This window comes from Dermacentor andersoni, chromosome 1 (assembly GCF_023375885.2).
Source record: "Dermacentor andersoni chromosome 1, qqDerAnde1_hic_scaffold, whole genome shotgun sequence".
NCBI lineage: Eukaryota > Metazoa > Arthropoda > Arachnida > Ixodida > Ixodidae > Dermacentor > Dermacentor andersoni.
The window spans coordinates 88,894,208-88,910,975 of NC_092814.1; the positions used below are offsets into that span (position 1 = coordinate 88,894,208).

At 43.2% G+C, this 16,768-nt stretch overlaps 1 protein-coding gene across 3 annotated transcripts in view; it reads right to left on the bottom strand.

Annotated features, from left to right (window-relative positions):
• LOC126544244 (uncharacterized) overlaps positions 1-16,300 on the bottom strand; it is a 60,393-nt gene extending 44,093 nt beyond the window's left edge. Inside the window, exons 1-3 of one of the 3 annotated variants that reach the window (XR_008608636.1) lie at positions 16,097-16,298; positions 15,631-15,739; positions 2,634-11,608 (exon numbers count right to left, since the gene is read on the bottom strand). The gene's annotated coding sequence lies outside the window, so the exon portion shown is untranslated. Of the gene's footprint in view, positions 1-1,135; positions 1,189-2,633; positions 11,609-15,630; positions 15,740-16,096 lie in introns of those variants that run through there. The other 2 variants (XM_050191473.3, XM_050191475.2) reach the window with 2 other exon arrangements.
• Positions 16,301-16,768: the final 468 nt, after the last annotated feature.

Here is a 16,768-nt window from a genome sequence, read left to right on the forward strand (position 1 = left end):
ATTTCGTATTTGGGGCATTCTGGCCCAGCAAAAGTTCGTGAAACTTGCTAAATTCAGTCTTTGGCTCTAATGCAAATGCTCCAATTTTGATTGCCAATATTTTCTTCAAGTAAGTACTATTAGTACACAAATTTCATGTCACCTATATGAAATAGCCAGCTACAGTGTAGCGTATACATGACGCGCTGATTATAAAAGTGAAAATTATTACAATGCTGCACGCCTGCAAATAGGGTGGGGGGGGGTGGGGGGGCAACTGAAATGTCAAACCAAACGTTGCATGCCTTCCTCATGAGGGTGCCCCCCTCCCAGACAGAGAGGCAAAGTCACATGCACAAGGGCCTCTTCGCCATACGCGCTTCGTCATTCACCACGACTAATCCAATGCGGAAGGCACAACGCCACAAAAAAGAAGGAAAAAAGGAGGCTGAGCATAACGTCCCTCGGCTCCAATGTGGGAGAAGGCAGGGAAGGAACATCTCTTCGGAACCTTGTTAGAGGCAAAGAGTGCCTGTGTTGGCAGCGACACTCACTTGCTGACAGCATGGTAGAAGGCCAGTTCTCGGTACCACCGTCTGATGCTCGGTACCACCGTCTGATGCTCGGTACCACCGTCTGATGCTCGGTACCACCGTCTGTACTCGGTACCACCGTCTGTACTCGATAACACCGTCTGACAGCTCGGTACCACCATCTATTGGGTGCCACTTTACGCACCGACAGCAGCAAAGGGTGGTGATGGCATTTGCAACGCCACTGCTCCCCCCGTTTGGGGGCGGGGTATTTCAATTTCGAAAAGGGTATTCAGGCCCTTCAGATGCAATTTTCTCGTAAACTAAGTCTTTTCTTGGCACGAAACAAGCATTACAAGGTTTCTGGAATGGTATTTTAAACAGCCCAAGACGACTTAGCATTTGTCTTTAGTATCCCTTTTTTTGTGTTGCCTACCACCTTAATGTCTGCATCATGTGAAAGCTGTTTTTGCATGCATGAATGAAAAAAGGATGGCCACATCAGGTTCTAGAAGAAATGAAGCCCCAAATCAGGCTAAACAAAAACCATCCGTGTTCAGACTTTACAAGCATGAAAGTGGAGAATGCAGCTTCATACACAGAAGACATCATAAATGCCTCACCGGGCGTTTCAGCTGATGACCATTGGCATCTCCACAGCAGATCCCATGGACACCCTCGAACTCACCAGGGACCCCTGAGGGTCCACGTAACAAAGGTTGAGTAATACTGCTGTACAGCGTAAAAAGCTTGTAATGCTCATACTTTAGAATCGCCGTCGGAAGTTTCTTCATAAATACATGAGAACTCATCAAGCTAAACTCATCAAAGGTAATGGATGCAAACTTCAGTTATACAAAGATAACCCTCAAATAAAGTACTTTATATTCAAAAGCCAAGCAGCATAATACATTGGAAAAATGCACTTGCAGAGTCATGCAGAGATGCCAAGACAAAACATGCAAGCTTCACTACCTTTCCTAGAGAGTTTCAGAAGGAGCCACCCATTGTCTTAAGAAGCACACACCAAGATACTTCCCATAAAATCCTGCATATAATATGACCCCAAAGTAGTAAAAGAAAATTTTGGACGCTGAAAAATTCATGCAGCTAAGGAAACACTTAGTTTTTTTTTTTTTGGTAATATAAAACAAGCAAATATAAACCTATCATTTGAAGTGGATACAGGGGGCATGAACTGGCGGCTTATCTCGACCAGTTTGTTTGCAGCTCTTCATCCAGGTGGCTAAGTGTGGCCCACCATTTTATATTGATTATCAGACCATTCAGCGATTCTAGAGTGAGTAAACACGACTAATTAGCAGTCACAAAAAAATGTGGTAATCGCCCTACCAGCCAACATTCTCTTTTTTTATTCAGCATATTGTGGGCTGTACCTGCCGAGATGCCATCTCAGCTGCCATGGGCCTTCAATCAGCAATCTTCCAAAATTATGCAATAGATTTTCACAATCATTTCTGGCAAGGTGACAAATTAATTTTTTGGGCACACTTTATTTCTGGTTGATGTGCAGTCCCGTTTGAATTCATGAACACAAAAGCAAACAGTCTTCCCGCAGATACAGAGGCCCAATGAACGTCTAACTGCACTTTTATCTGCAAAGCCGTCCAGTGCTTAAAAATAAGATATGTATATTTGCAGCACAGAATTAATCTTGATCCAAATTGTTTACGAGTGTCGACATACTCCCTCCAAACAGTTAGAACATCAATCAAGCATCAGTAAATAGTAAATTACTGTAGAGTGTAGCTATTTAACAATATACTAAAAGTTCATTATGGTGCTTCTCAGGAACATTCACATTACTTATTTAACCCCTAATACATCATAAGAACCTAAAACGAAGCCTGGTTTTCCACTAGTGCTGGCCTGCACTTTACTCATGCTGGAGAGGCAAGACTACATGCAAAAGGCAAGAAGCCCTGCACCCCCAATCCCCCCCTCCTTGCCCAGACAACATAATTCTCAGATTGTTACTTCACTTGCACCAGCTCCCTGCAATCACAAATTGTGGCAATGTTCAGCTAAGGCACGTATTCTTTATTGATAACAGGAACATAATTCACAACTGAAAACACACTAAACCTGGAGGCTTTCGTGTTCTTTTTTTTTTCACGAATAGCTCAAGTATGCGAAAATGCCAAGAACCACGCGAAGTTACTGTAGTCACAATGTGGACACGAAATTCAAGGGAAAGTTTGCCTTTGAAGGAGTACACACAAAATTACAACCATCAGATGATTGTGATATTCAATTACCGTGCATATATGCATATCTCCGACTAAGTATTTATGGCAAATGTTGCCACCATTATATATTATCATAAAGACCACAGGCCAGCAGCCATTTACAAGCTGTAGCAACCCATGGCAGACATCAACATGTGGCCTGCAGCTGCGGACCTTAAGCTAAAGCTGTTGACATCACTAATACTTGCACTAAGTACAAAGGTAGGAGATGCTCCTATGACAATTCTATGCTAGGCTGCTCACTTGCACTGTGGTGTTCCCCACAATGTGCATATTCACGAGATTAAGGTGGCTGAGCGTACTGAAACTATTTTAACATTATCCCAACTACTTACAAGCTTACTGCATGCTAGCTTATCTGCTACAACCCTACTAAGTGCATATGTGGATTAGCTCGCCAGTGGCAGAGAAAATTATGGTATATTAAAGCAGCATATTAACACTGGTTGCATTACGTACAGCGTGCTTGCACATCATCCATGTTGAAAATGACCACCATGTTGTGATGATGGTGCAAAGCATAATTGCATCCACGTACACCACAGTAGCCCTCTTGTTTCCCCATGTGGAGCCTCAACAACACCAAGTTGGATTAATTTGTGCCAATAATGGTGACGATTATTTGGACGACGATGGTATGCATGTGTCGAACAGATGAATGCTGAAATTGGCATGTCCCTGGCACTTCGTGATTACCACCAGATATGATTACTTCAAAGGGCGTTTAAACCAGCCATAAAGGAGGTTGCACTCATTCTACATCAAAGAAAGAAAAAAATCTGGTTACAATATAAACATCATTTATTATAAGATGCACAGTAGCAAGTGACCCATTCCATTATTAGGCCCACAGCTATTCATAAAGCAAAAGACAAAACAATTTTGTGTCAGTACGCATTTTCTCTGCAGTCACTTTATAAAAAACCAACGCAGAGAAAGTTGAGAAATAAAGCGACCTATTTATACTGCGCTTAATGCTTAGCAGGCAATGCCGTGGAAGCTGTGCACGTAGTGTGGCAATCAAGGTTTCTCTCCACACGTTTCTGTGTGCAGTTATTTTTGACCTGCACCCAACTACAGATATTTGAACATGTGGCCAAAAAACAATGTTATCCACATATCTGTTGCACCTTTGTGGTTTGTAGTATGCAGAGCACCATGTTTGGTCACAAGCACAAGCCATGCACTGTGGCCACTGGCCGCAGAAACATTCCACTCTGCTCATTCGGCGTTAAGTAGGTTCGCATCCACAATGCCCTTTATGTAATGTCATATATTGCAGCATTTGAGTACAAGCTTTTAATGTTGTATCAAACTACATGATGTGTACCTACACCGTTCATATGTGATGCACTATTTTTTTTGTTGTTGTTATGAATGCATACTGAGAGAGAAGTGTGTCTAGCATCTAGCCTTTGTAATGCTGCCTGCTACATATGAAACGAAGAATTGTGCGATTCAAACATAGGCAAGGATATATACTGTGCGATTCTTACAATGAAGCAGTTCCATTTACCTTTCCTAGCAAGAAAAAATGTTTAGGGCACACAGCGATCTTGCATCAGCATGCCACTTTCCTTATCCAAGGTCTTGAAATCAGACCTATGTCGCTCCTTCACCCCTTTTGGATCCACATACATCCTGCATTCTTGCCATCACAGCAATATAAAATTTCTATTACTAGCTTCAAAATTAATGCATACCTGCTCTAAGAAGTAGGTCCTGCAAAGTTTCTTGCTATGGCTATGCATGAATTTTCTGCTTTGCTACAAATGAAGCTCACTTGGCTTCAAACATGAGTGGCAGTTAATATAAATTTGAACTCAAATCATTCGTGCATGTGCACAGGTCACCAGGTGCACACTATACAACCAAGTTTTTGTAAATGCACCTTGCTGCTCAAGGATGCTGTAATGTTTCAAACATTTATTAAGCAAAGAGGAAACTGGAATGTGTCAAAGTGCCATAACAGACTCCTCTGCCGTCCTTCACATTGGGCATTAGCTATTGTAACAAGGTGCAGAAAACGCAACATACTAAACACCCACCAAATTTATGTGTTGTCTTGCAACCATTCCCACTGAACGTATCCTTCTTCCCACTACTGCGACATCAAAACCAATTAAACACATAATTAGTGTTGCGCATCCTCTGTCTGAGCGGTCACTGCTAGCCCCTTTGATGTGCAGCAATGACAACCACGCAACGAGTGATCCAAAGCATTCACAAATTGGCCTGGTGCAATGCTTGCAATTAAAGTACTTCAAGTCTCTTGACAATGTTGACATGAACTGCTTCATCCTTTCACCTACATTCCAAAAGTTATTAAATACAAGGCAAGAAACAGCACATGCAAATGGCAAGTAAGCCACTAATGAAAAATTTCCGGCAGAACCAATCTACAATGACTGTCTAAATTCTACCCTACCCTCCTAACCCTCCACATGCAAGCTGCGCATGCATGACGATATTGTGACAGCACAACAGTGGTGGTGCTCTTTCGCTTTACTATCGCACATATTCTGCGCTCCCTTCTCATCTGTTGGCATGCTGCCAAGGATAGGTACTCGCTTACCGCACTCCGCAGGCCCTGGTTCGATTCCTCATAGACCAAATCAGGGTAGGGTAGCCAAACGAATTCTCGCGTATAAAAACTATTGAAGTCCAGTAAATCATCGCCACAGGCAGCACTTTCATAACATCAACTTATATGGCAGATAACTCTTATCTTCCGAGTGCCTACATGTTATATGGTTGGTTATGCAACAGTTCTTGCAGCCATAAAGTCAGGCTAATGTGTTGGCCTCGTCTCCATTGTACGCTCGCAAGCTAAAGTTTAAGAAACCACAGCATAAGCAAGACATTTTAATTTCTAGCGCAGACACGCAATGTGGAACTGGCTCAGTGCACTTCATTGATCAAACAGGTATACATAGGTTATACCACTTGATTTCAGCCTGCATGCCTAGGCTGAAATGCAAAAAAATTTTGTAGCATCCGTGGTCTCCAAACTTCTGCTCGCAAGTGTGCCTTGTATGAATGAAACTGGTAGTGTGAAGGCGAGCATTTGGCGAGTTTTGCTGATTTTATTAAAGGCACCTGTACAGAAGGCATACTACCTCCACCAGGCCATTTGTACACTTAAAGGCAAATAGTGTGAATCAAAGTTTGCAATGTTTCTTCTTTCCTCCCCTGATGTCAAATTTCTTTTTCTGTAGACTATATGTTACATTTCGTAGGCATCAATCAATCATTATCCATTATAAATCCTTTTTAATAAATTTTAGCAAGATTACATTATATGGTGTCGCATTGGAGCTCAGTCTATCATCCAAGAGACAATCTCATCCAAGCTGCCTTTTGTAAGGCTCATTACAAGCCTACTGTAAGGCAGCAGTATGCTTAATGATAGTAAACACCATATCATGCTCCACAGCAGCATTACTTTGGCCGCCTCCAAGAAAATATACCGTGTGTTCCAGCTAATGTTAGCCATGCAGGTCAATGAAAAAAAATTTAAATAAAATCAAGGTGCAAGATTAAATTGTAAGACCTATGATGTTCAGTGTCCAGACAACTGAACACTGAAGGTATTAAAGTAAACCTGAAAAAATGTTGATTTTGTAGAAACATAGAGTCTTTAGGATGGGTTCTTCTGATCACTGACATATTTAAGCACTCCGCAAAAAGCTTGTAATTTATTATAAGGCTTTAAAAGTGTGCCATCACTACCCATCGCAGCAGCGCCGCTCCCCTGTGTATTCAGCCACACCAACCCAATTGACGCATTTGGCTCAACTAACATCAGTTGGACAAGCTATCCAATTGGCTACCTAGGTCACGTCATCTATCACTTTTCCAACTTTATGGTGAACAATGTTCGCAATAGCTGCAATGTTGTTTAATTTGTTTCTATAAAAAAAGTTGCAGAAAAAGAATAACTACAATTCATCACTACACTCGAACACTTCCAGCACGCAGCAAGTGTCTGCTTGTGTTCCAGTGCGCTCCATGCTGACGCAACCTGCACAGTCAGTGTTGCTCTCGAGCTTTCTTTTCGCGAGCACCACGGTTCGCCCTTGTTGCATTGTGGGCTGCAGACAGTGATCAGCGATATGCCATGCTGCGACATAGTGTCCCTCTGCAAAGCAGCTAACGAGCAGAGTGGCTGCAGCGCATTAGACTGTCGCTAACCGATTGGCACCAGGTTAAAAAAAAATTAAATTATGGGGTTTTACGTGCCAAAACCACTTTCTGATTATGAGGCACGCCGTAGTGAAGGACTCCGGAAATTTCGACCACCTGGGGTTCTTTAACGTGCACCTGAATATAATTACACGGGTGTTTTCGCATTTCGCCCCCATCAAAATGCGGCCACCGTGGCCGGGATTGGCACCAGGTTTTGCGCGCTTGTGGCTGTCACTTCACGCTGGAGGATTACCACAATATAGAGTTTCAGTGTCCGGTATTCAGGTGCATGCGAACTGGGCATTTTAGCAGGTAAGCGGAGGCACAAACATGAACGACCAGCACGGTGCAGCCACTTGGTAGCGCAGAGCTCAACCAGAAAACCCACAGAGCTAATATAGCAGTAACCAAGTGTACTCTATTTTGCTGATGGGGTAAAATTTCAGCAGGAACATAATTGCAAACATGTCTTTTTAAATGTTTAAAATGCTTTACACTTGTTTACAGCAATGGTAGCTGTGTTTTGCTGGTTAAGCTCTGCACCACCAGGTGGCTACACCTTGCAGGCTGCTCACATTTACGCTAAAACCCCTTTATCACAGCGGTAGTAGAGTGGAGGAGCTTAGTTTACGCCTTCGCCCATCCACCAAAACACCAACCTCGCCTGCAGTTACCGGAAAACCAGACACGCTCAGCACTGCGATAGAACACTCGCAACACATGCTGCTTGGATAGCTCTCACGGGGGATCGACAGCCATGCTGCTAGCGGAGAGGTTGGAGAGGCTTCGCGCGCTGGCTCCAAGGCAACAGCAAGTAGACGACGCAATGTCACATCAAGATGCAGATCCAGTGAAGGCGGAGCTTACTGCCAATCACTCGGCAAACGAGTTGAGGAGGAGTTGAGCTCTCTTAATATCAGACACTTCACTTAAATTGTGGTGCTAATGCTTTACTGTAGCTGTACCCTATGCACCTACAAAATTTGTCCTAACCATTTCAGGGACCCTTTAAAGTTGCATCTTGCACCGTGTTTATTTAATAATTTGTTTCGTTGAACAGCTTGGCTAACGTTAGCTGTAACACCCTATATATTGGCTAACAGAACAGTTATATCACAAAGTGTTTCCACAAGGACATTTATACTTTCAAATACCTATGAAACAAAATTTGCTAGTAGTACAAGCTTTACCAGCACTGATTTACAAGATCCCATACCTATGTTTGCTTTTCAGATTATTGGGGATATTGAAAACGCAAATTTTTCTCATAGCAAAGAACACTATAAAGCAGCAGTTATGAAACTGGCTTTGCAAGACCAGTGCAGTAAGAAAACTTGGGGAGGAAAACTAATCACCAAGCGATGATACCACCTCGCATTCTGCATACTTTTGTGCATCACAAAAAACATGCAGTAGCCAACAGTCTTTTGCACACTTGGCAAGAGGGGAAAATGTGAATGTTCTAAAACATCACAGAGGCGAGTCTGTCCTTTTGACAAGAGTGGATGGAGTCTAGAGAATATTTCAGGGCACTGATGAGCATTTCTGAAACTCTTAGGATTAGCCAAAGAGCCAGAACAAGTGACGAAGTGCATGAAAGATGTGTATGCTGCACAATGCTCCTTGGACTTCGCAATTTTCCTGGAATTCTTTTCTGAACAACCAGCAGGTATTGCCAGGACTTTTGTATTTAAGGCCATGGCACCCTCTTTTGTACAACTAATACACTGCTAGCAACTCGGCAGAAGTGCCCAGGGAGACAGTGTGCAAGTTGTAGAACTAATGGTACAGCGAAATAGTGTGAAAATTCTGTTCCGTTTTCAAGAAACCATACTGTGCTGAAGACAAGTCGCTTTGTCAGTACATTGGCTCCATGCCGAGGTTTCCCGTTTTTCTTCCAGCACAGCAGCCACACTGACTACAGCGTTGCGACAAAAAAAAAAAAAACGGATGCTTTCTAGTTAAATCTGGAAAAAGTGTGCCAAGCACTTTGCAGCTCCACAGCAGCATCTTAAATAGAATTGAGTTGGGCTTCTTTATTCTTTGCTGATGAACTGAACAGTGCTGCAACAACAGTTTACATACAGCATAGATTTGTACTCGAAGACATCGACAAGCAGCAGCAGTTGATGCATCTTTTAACACTTAACTAAAGCTTTCGCAACTACAGATGGTATTCCACTTATCAGCAGGCATAAGCATTCTGACAGCAACATAATTATGAAAGTAGTTTTGTATTTCTTTTTTAAAAGAAAGCTCAACACATGAACCATATCAAAATACTATGCTGAACACAGCATGAAAAGTTGTAATCAGCACTGCTTTCGTCAGACATGTAGTTCACAATTCCATTACAGTACTACACCAAGGCATACCACCAAAAATATGAGAAGCTTCAGTGTTTGCTTCAGCCTGCCTCAGACAAGCAGTCCAAAAAATTTTCATTCACAAATATGTGGAAGTCTACAGCACCCCAGAAATTCAGGGGGGAGAGAAGGGGATTGCAACACAATGCTTTACATTTGTGGTTGGAAATACTGCTGTCAAGAACATGACATCCGAACTGGTCTGTCCAGGAATTGTGGTGTCATTTTCCATGCGACCTGGTGCAGTGAAGTTCACTTGTGGAAAGTCCAGTGTGCCCTTTTTATATATCTGCAGGAGCTGTACATATAGTGCAATTGGCCAAAGAGAGTGTATAACAAGAAGCTGTCCAACTTACGTTACTAGAAAAACAAGGTACAATGTTAAACACTGAACTTCTTGCAGTTCAATTCTGCAAGGGGTCACACCATAACCTGCACTAATTAGCATGCATGCCAGGACATTAAATCAATTCCTTGGTATTGCAACACAGAAGTGTGTGAACTGTTGTAGCACTTATCCAACTTAAGAATCCAATACACTACAGTCCAAAATTATAGCAGCTTGAGCTGATCAGATGCTTCAAAGAAAATTCAGCCAGGCTTTCAAACCAAGGCTGTTGCTGTGTAAAACCTTTGTAATGAACTGTGTAGCTGACAAGCATGAAAAATCTAATGTACCGTTGAGTTACACGCAGCCACCTCTATTGTGCATGCATAAATACACTCAGCAAGAGCTTGATACACCTGTCACACAGGCACCCACAACCTCCTTTTAACTCTGTCGTCGTTATGTTGAGGGAGATGCACTCAGTGTCACATGGTCGCCCATCAGCTAAGAAAGTTTAATTAAGCTTTTGGTCGAGGGAGATTGGCACTCTCCTTTGGCAGCTGAGGGGAGTACTCTCGCTTAAAAGAATTATGGGGTTTTACAGGCCAAAACCTCGATTTATGAGGCATGCAGTAGTGGGGGAAGCAGGAATAATTTGGACCACCAGGGATTCTATAACATGCACTTAAATCTAAGTCAATGAGTGTTTTCACATTTTACCTCCACTGAAATGCGGCCACTGTGGCTGAAATTCGATCCCGTGACGTCCCATACTTGTTCATACTTGTTGTGGAACTGAGAATTTAATTATTGTTTGCATTAAAAGTAATGTTGCGTGTGTTAGGACATTTCTATTGAAGTAAATGAAAGCTGAAGCACAATTCAGCAACAGTTATGCTTGTTGCTGCACAATAATGCCCACTTAGGCCGCTTGGCACCATGTTTTTCTAGTCTTTCAGAGCATTTACATGAACCCTACAGAATTGGGTCGAGTCAGCTTGTTCGGCTGGAGTATGCCTGTCGAGTTCATGTAAACACTAGCCAGTTGGGCTGAACAAGTGTAAAGTCGGGCGCAGTCAGCCCGACTATATGGGGTAGGCTGACCCAATCAGACCAGTTTGCAGCATGCATGTGCACGCAGACAGATCGAGCCCACCAGCACCGAGACTTGCACGGGAGCACCGTGACATCACTATCTAGGCGCCGGCAGTGGGAATAGCATCAGGACGAGGCCAAGACAAGCACTGTGCCGTACAACCTCTTCGTAAAAAGACCTATGAAAATAGAGCTGTTGCAGATGGCAGCTGGAACCAGAAGCCTAGTTCGAACGTGTTGTCTCGGCTCGACGCTGTTTGCCGTCGAGTCCCGATTCGTCATTCAGAAGCAGTTCATGTAAACACTGTCACATCAGGCTCGGTCATCCCGAATTCAGACTTCACCCACTCGCGTCCGGTTTATGTAAACGTAGCCTTTGTCGTGCCAGCCATGCAATGGTAGGTGTGGTCGAGTGACATTGGCACAGTAGACAAAAGGAAAGCTGACGAGGTCACCGTGCACGAAATTATGTGTTTTAGTATAGTTTGCAGCAGTTCGGGTAGCAGAATGCAGAGCCTACTCGCCATGCCGTAATGGAAAGCACAGGGTGGCTAGTGTCGCTGTCAGCACTGCTATGTTTAGTGAGCACACCGATTTTTAATGAGGTATGTTTTCCACATCAAATATATTGAATCAATTTTTATGGAAGGAGTGTTAATTATAATAGCTACGAGCTTAATTGGAAGTTACATTCTTGTAATTCTACAAAAATCAAATACCAATGAATGCGCCTCCGGCGGCTCCTTTTCAAAATTGGTTATTGGCCGTGTGACACGCCCACAGTTTCCTTGAGGTCGAACTCCATTGGGAAGTCTCGTGCTCCCTTATCCTAAAGGAGCTTGTGGGTGCCTGTGTGACACGGGTATAAGCCAATCAGACGGCCTGTACCATGAAGGCAGGCTGGATAGGAGGACATGGGCTTACAATCAAGTGAAGGAGTGTGCAGAGGTGTGCAGACAGAGGAAACAGAGTTATAGCATTTTGACCCTTCAGTGTAGACGTCATTATCAGCATTGCCGCAAGGTGACAGGTGGCACCCTCTGTGTTGTGTAGACAAGTTTTGTGGGAGAGTAAAGAATTCATGGCAGTCACGGTGGTCAAATCAGTTGCCTCAGTGTGCTCAAGCAGGCCAGGCCTGCTCTCAACTGAGCAGCACACTAACACTTCCCTTTGCTCCAACTTATCATTTATAGCTGTGTGTGATTTTGTGTTAATGGCTACCCGAGGAGGCATTACTCCTCCCAGTACTCGCAATCTGCCGATGTCTTAGCACAGCTGGATGCAACAAGAGTTTTTAGAGAAAATGCCACAGGTTGAAAACCAGCCGAAATCATCTTCAGCATGCAGTGGTGATCATTACGGCAGTACTGATACAGCCTCTGGAAGCCTCTACAACACCCGCTGCTTTAGTAGCCTTGAAATATTGGGTACAACGACTGCGAAATATGTGCCACAAGCAGGAGACCCATGTCAGACAAGGCACAAATCTGTGCTTCAATGAAGTCAGAGTTGAAGTATTCACTAAAGCAAATGCATTGCTTTTTCTCAGTAGTAATAGCTAAGATATGCCCACCATTATTTATATAGTTAAGTAAAAGAATGCCACATCTGCTCAAGAATTTATAAATATGGTCATGCATGTCTTTTTGACAGCTCTTTCTTGACTGTACTAACAAATGTAAGCTTGCATTACCAGCAATGGAGTCGTTATTTAGATTTATTAAAATAAATTGTTCCTGTATTTTATATTAAACCATAAGTTGTCCAATTCCTGTGACAAATTTTGCATCAAATGCAGCGTATGCTACACCAAGTACATGTGCCCATCTTCAGTTTTTATGAGTTTCTACCATCCCTCTGTTGCACTGCTCTGAACTCGAGTCCTTGGATTGCAGTATGCAGGAGCAAGTATTCGATCACCTTTAAATGGACAACGTAGTGGCCTTTGGTTAACTTCTGGTTCTTGCAGCAGGAGAGACTGCCTTATCTGAACGTTTCCAACATGTGAACAGGCTCTGTATAACGGTGTTGATGTGAACTCGTGGCCGATTCCGGACCGAAGTAGCACATTTCACCTGCACTTCATGCTGGTTGTATCGAGGAATGCTGTACAGTCCCTACAGGAACACAGTGGGTACTTGAAAGTAATATCATGCTAGCTTTACACAAATTGGTACAGCTTCAGTTTACAAATGGAGCAGCACATGCAAGTGCTTTGACAATGGAGTGAAGGCACTTTAGGTAATGGTTAACAAAGCTTTGTTTTGAAGCACTGCTAAGAAGAGCAGTGAATCTACAATCCCAGTGCTCCATAGACAGAAGGATCCAAGTGCGAGGCACACAGATTAAGCACCCATTCTGTGTGAGCATCCTCCAGCTTAGGTCAAAAGTAACAGCTGTATTTGTTGACTGTCAGGTTAAATAGCTGAAAGCGTTAGAGAAGTCCTTGTAAGAAGGCTCAGTCGGAAGAGATTTGCATGTAAATAATGGTTCTGTACAATGTCATAGTGGACCCCTAGATATATTTATGTAAAGTTTATATGCCATGAAAAATCATGATGCAGCAAACCCTGCTCGTGTGCGACCATGGGTACAGCCCAGTCATTCCTTTAACTGTAACGTACTTCACAAAGTATGTTAGTGGAACTAAGTGTGTAATGCAACTTTGCATTATGTCTCTTGGAATATCTTTGCTGTAATACTTCATGCAAAGCAAAGCTGCTTGCATCTTAAACAGCCAGACTTGCTACACGCATCTTTGCCTTGCATAAAGTTTAGTGCTTCATTCAACAATGACTACACGGTCATTCACAGCCATTCCATGTCACCCTTTGCTTTCAGATCATTTCAATGTGATAATTGCGAGGCCACAATCGCATTTGTTTTGCAGGACTATTGGTTTCACGAGCTAGTTACAAGCCATGCTTCTGTGACCTACTGTAAAACTAACATATCAGAATTCAAGAGACTAATCTCGCCAGATTCAACACATGTACAACTGCTCTGCTGGCACCATGATGAAGGTCATCCACACTGTTTTTACACTGTGTTTTGGTTTACCTAAACCAGATTACCAAGGCAAGCTGCATTATGAATTGTGCGAGCAATATCTTTTGGGAATACATTTCAGCCCTGCTCCTACTTTAGAATCTTCATCCTCATTTTCTTGCCTGTGCAAGCCAGTTGTAAAAAATTTGAAAAAAACTTGGAAACCCTAACCGTGGTCACCTTTCTGTATCCTTTGCAGCAGCATTGTAGTTGTGAAAACCTCAGTCTATTAAACCAATTAAGTCAATTAAAAGGCAAGTTCATGACCTTTTCCATTATACCAAAGTGTGCAATGGATATCTGCGACACTTGAAGGTGAACTGTAACAAAATTTCACTTTGGGTAAATTGGTTATAAATGAGTAGTATATACTACTGAAGCAATCTTTGCGAAGATGCAGGATTGGCAATTGCATAATTTTCTTATTAGCAACCTTTAAACAACACCTAAGCAGACAATGTGTGCACCTGGCTATTAGTGGATGACGCAAGCTCCAGTGCATTGCCTTCAGTTTTTTTTTTTTTTTTTTCAATATGCCGCAGCCGGTGCCCAATCATTCTAATGTAGTATTACTTCAGGCAAGAAGTAATAGCAATTTTTTTTTTCAGTATCAAGAACGTTTTTTTGCAAGCTTTGTGTGACTCATACACTCAAAATGTCAAACATAAAATCTTTCACGGAGACTGTTATATATCTACACTATCTGAATCAACCTTTTACATGAGCCAAAACTTCCTTGCAGATGACCTTTAATATCAGTAAAATGGCTTCCATAGTAAACTGTCATACTTGAGGCATCGCACTTTCCAAGCCGTATGGCCAGTTTTCTGCTACTGAACAGTTCTGTTCACAAAGTGCAAAATCGATCATAAACTAGTGTATTTCCATATCTGAAGCTCATTCTTGAAGCATGCTAAACAACTTGTGTGGCATGGCTTTGAGATAAGCAGATACCGCAGAGAACCACCCAGCAGGTCAACTGCTGTTGAAAGGTCCATTGTAATGCCACTGCTCAAACCAAAAGTTACAAAAAGCATGGTGGCTTTGTTCAACTTTTACGAAATGTGAAGAATGATATAATGTGTGCACAAGGTTGAATTCTTGAGAGTCGGCGATTTAAGAGATTTCCGTGAACCATCGCGACCAGCACCTAAAATATTTAACCAACATATCAGACAGGTCCTATGGCTCAGTGTGTGGAAACACCTACCAAAACTTATGTAACACTAAGTGTATGGCAGCAAGATGGCATGCACCGTTGTGTTTGTCACTTGCAGTGTCAAAGTGGACTCAGAGTCCCCCAGCTCTTATACTTGTGGTCACGCCTCCCTAAACGCAGTCAGCTGTGCGAGTCATGGAAACAAGTATATCAGCGAACCCCACTACATCGCTATATAGGTGTAAATGTGAGCAATAACGCAGCTGGGGTTGCCCTCTCAAAAGATCCAGTATAGCGAAGGCCGCTGTCGCAGGCACGAGCCCAGACTGCACGGCGCAGTAAAGGCAGGCGGGGTCCATCCCCTCGGCTGCAGCATTGGAGGCCGATCCACGTAGTCGCCTGGGTCGTCGCAGATACGTCACAAAAGTGTCGCGTTCTTTCTTGAAAAGCCAGTGGCCAGTATATGACTTCCCGCGGCGACCGTGTCATGCCGCTTTTAGCAAACAGCAGTTTCTTTTTTTTATTTGATCAAGATAAATGCAAGCATGTAAGCATAACGCGAATCTTCCGTGTACAAAGGCAGGTGAAAACCTCGCAATGAAACAAAGCAATCCACGAGGCCAACGGCCGGCCCACGGAACAACGCAAGTGTTACATCACTAACCTTCAAAGTGACTGGAAATAAATGCGCATTGGTCGAGACTTCGTGCAGTACCAAGCTGCCACCTCAGGGGGATCGCTTGATAAGTCTTGCTCTGAAACCCGGCAGCAACCTGCAAGAAACAAGAAAGCACTACTCACTACATTCAATAACTGCCGCGCATACCGGAGGCGGCACACGCTGGCACACGATCGCAAATAATGGCGTCGAGAGGCAACGCAATCGACCGCCATTGCTCGTCTTAACCCACAACGTTAGGCTTATGGGACAGCTGTGTAGTCTTCACACCATTCGTTAAAGCAAACAGAACCGCGGCACAAGCAAAACATTTAGAGTGGAAGTAACCTTAGGAGTAGGCAATTGCCTTATTGGCAGGTAACACAAGACGTTCAGTAAAACTACACACAGAGGCAAAAAAAGAAAAAAACGGCCCCCTCGAGGGCGCAAACGATGGTAACTCAAACCTTACCGTTAGCTTCTGCTGTCAGCGTCAGACGTTTAGCCACGAAACCTTGAACAGAAGAATTCCTGGAAAAAGTAATATCCCGAGCGAATTCCTTAAAAAAAAAAAAAGCGGGCATACAAACCCGCAAATGAGTCGTGACGATAGGCGACCGCAACAACTCGCGAGAGGCGACAAATGCTGGCTAGAGCTCAATGGCTCAATACCAATGCGGCTCGACCGGGCAGGCGGGCCACGCGCAAGCCAGAAGTTCGTGATGACCGCTTGTATTTCAAATAAACGAAAAGTTATTATATAGAATGCCTACAACGCAAAATAATAATCAAAATAGGCAGTCACTGACGATAATTTGAAACTGCACAAAGATTTCTTCTTTTGCTATAAGTGGCGTCCACGTGGCGTCTCAAGACGCGGTGATCTTAATGCCTCCAAAGCATGGCCTCCGAGATATAGTGCCTAGAATATTAGCCGCTTCGGAGTTCCGACGCGGTCTGCGTTTCGCTGGAAAAACGTTTATTCTATGTGGCCATATTGGCTTGAAATTCTACACGAATAGAGCATGCATCTGCAAAAAACATGCTTGCGAAGTTCTAGAATTATTGTTAGAAGTACGAGCAATGGTCAGACGGGTTCTAACGCCGACGAAGCATATGCGATAACCTTCGCGTATGCCTTGGC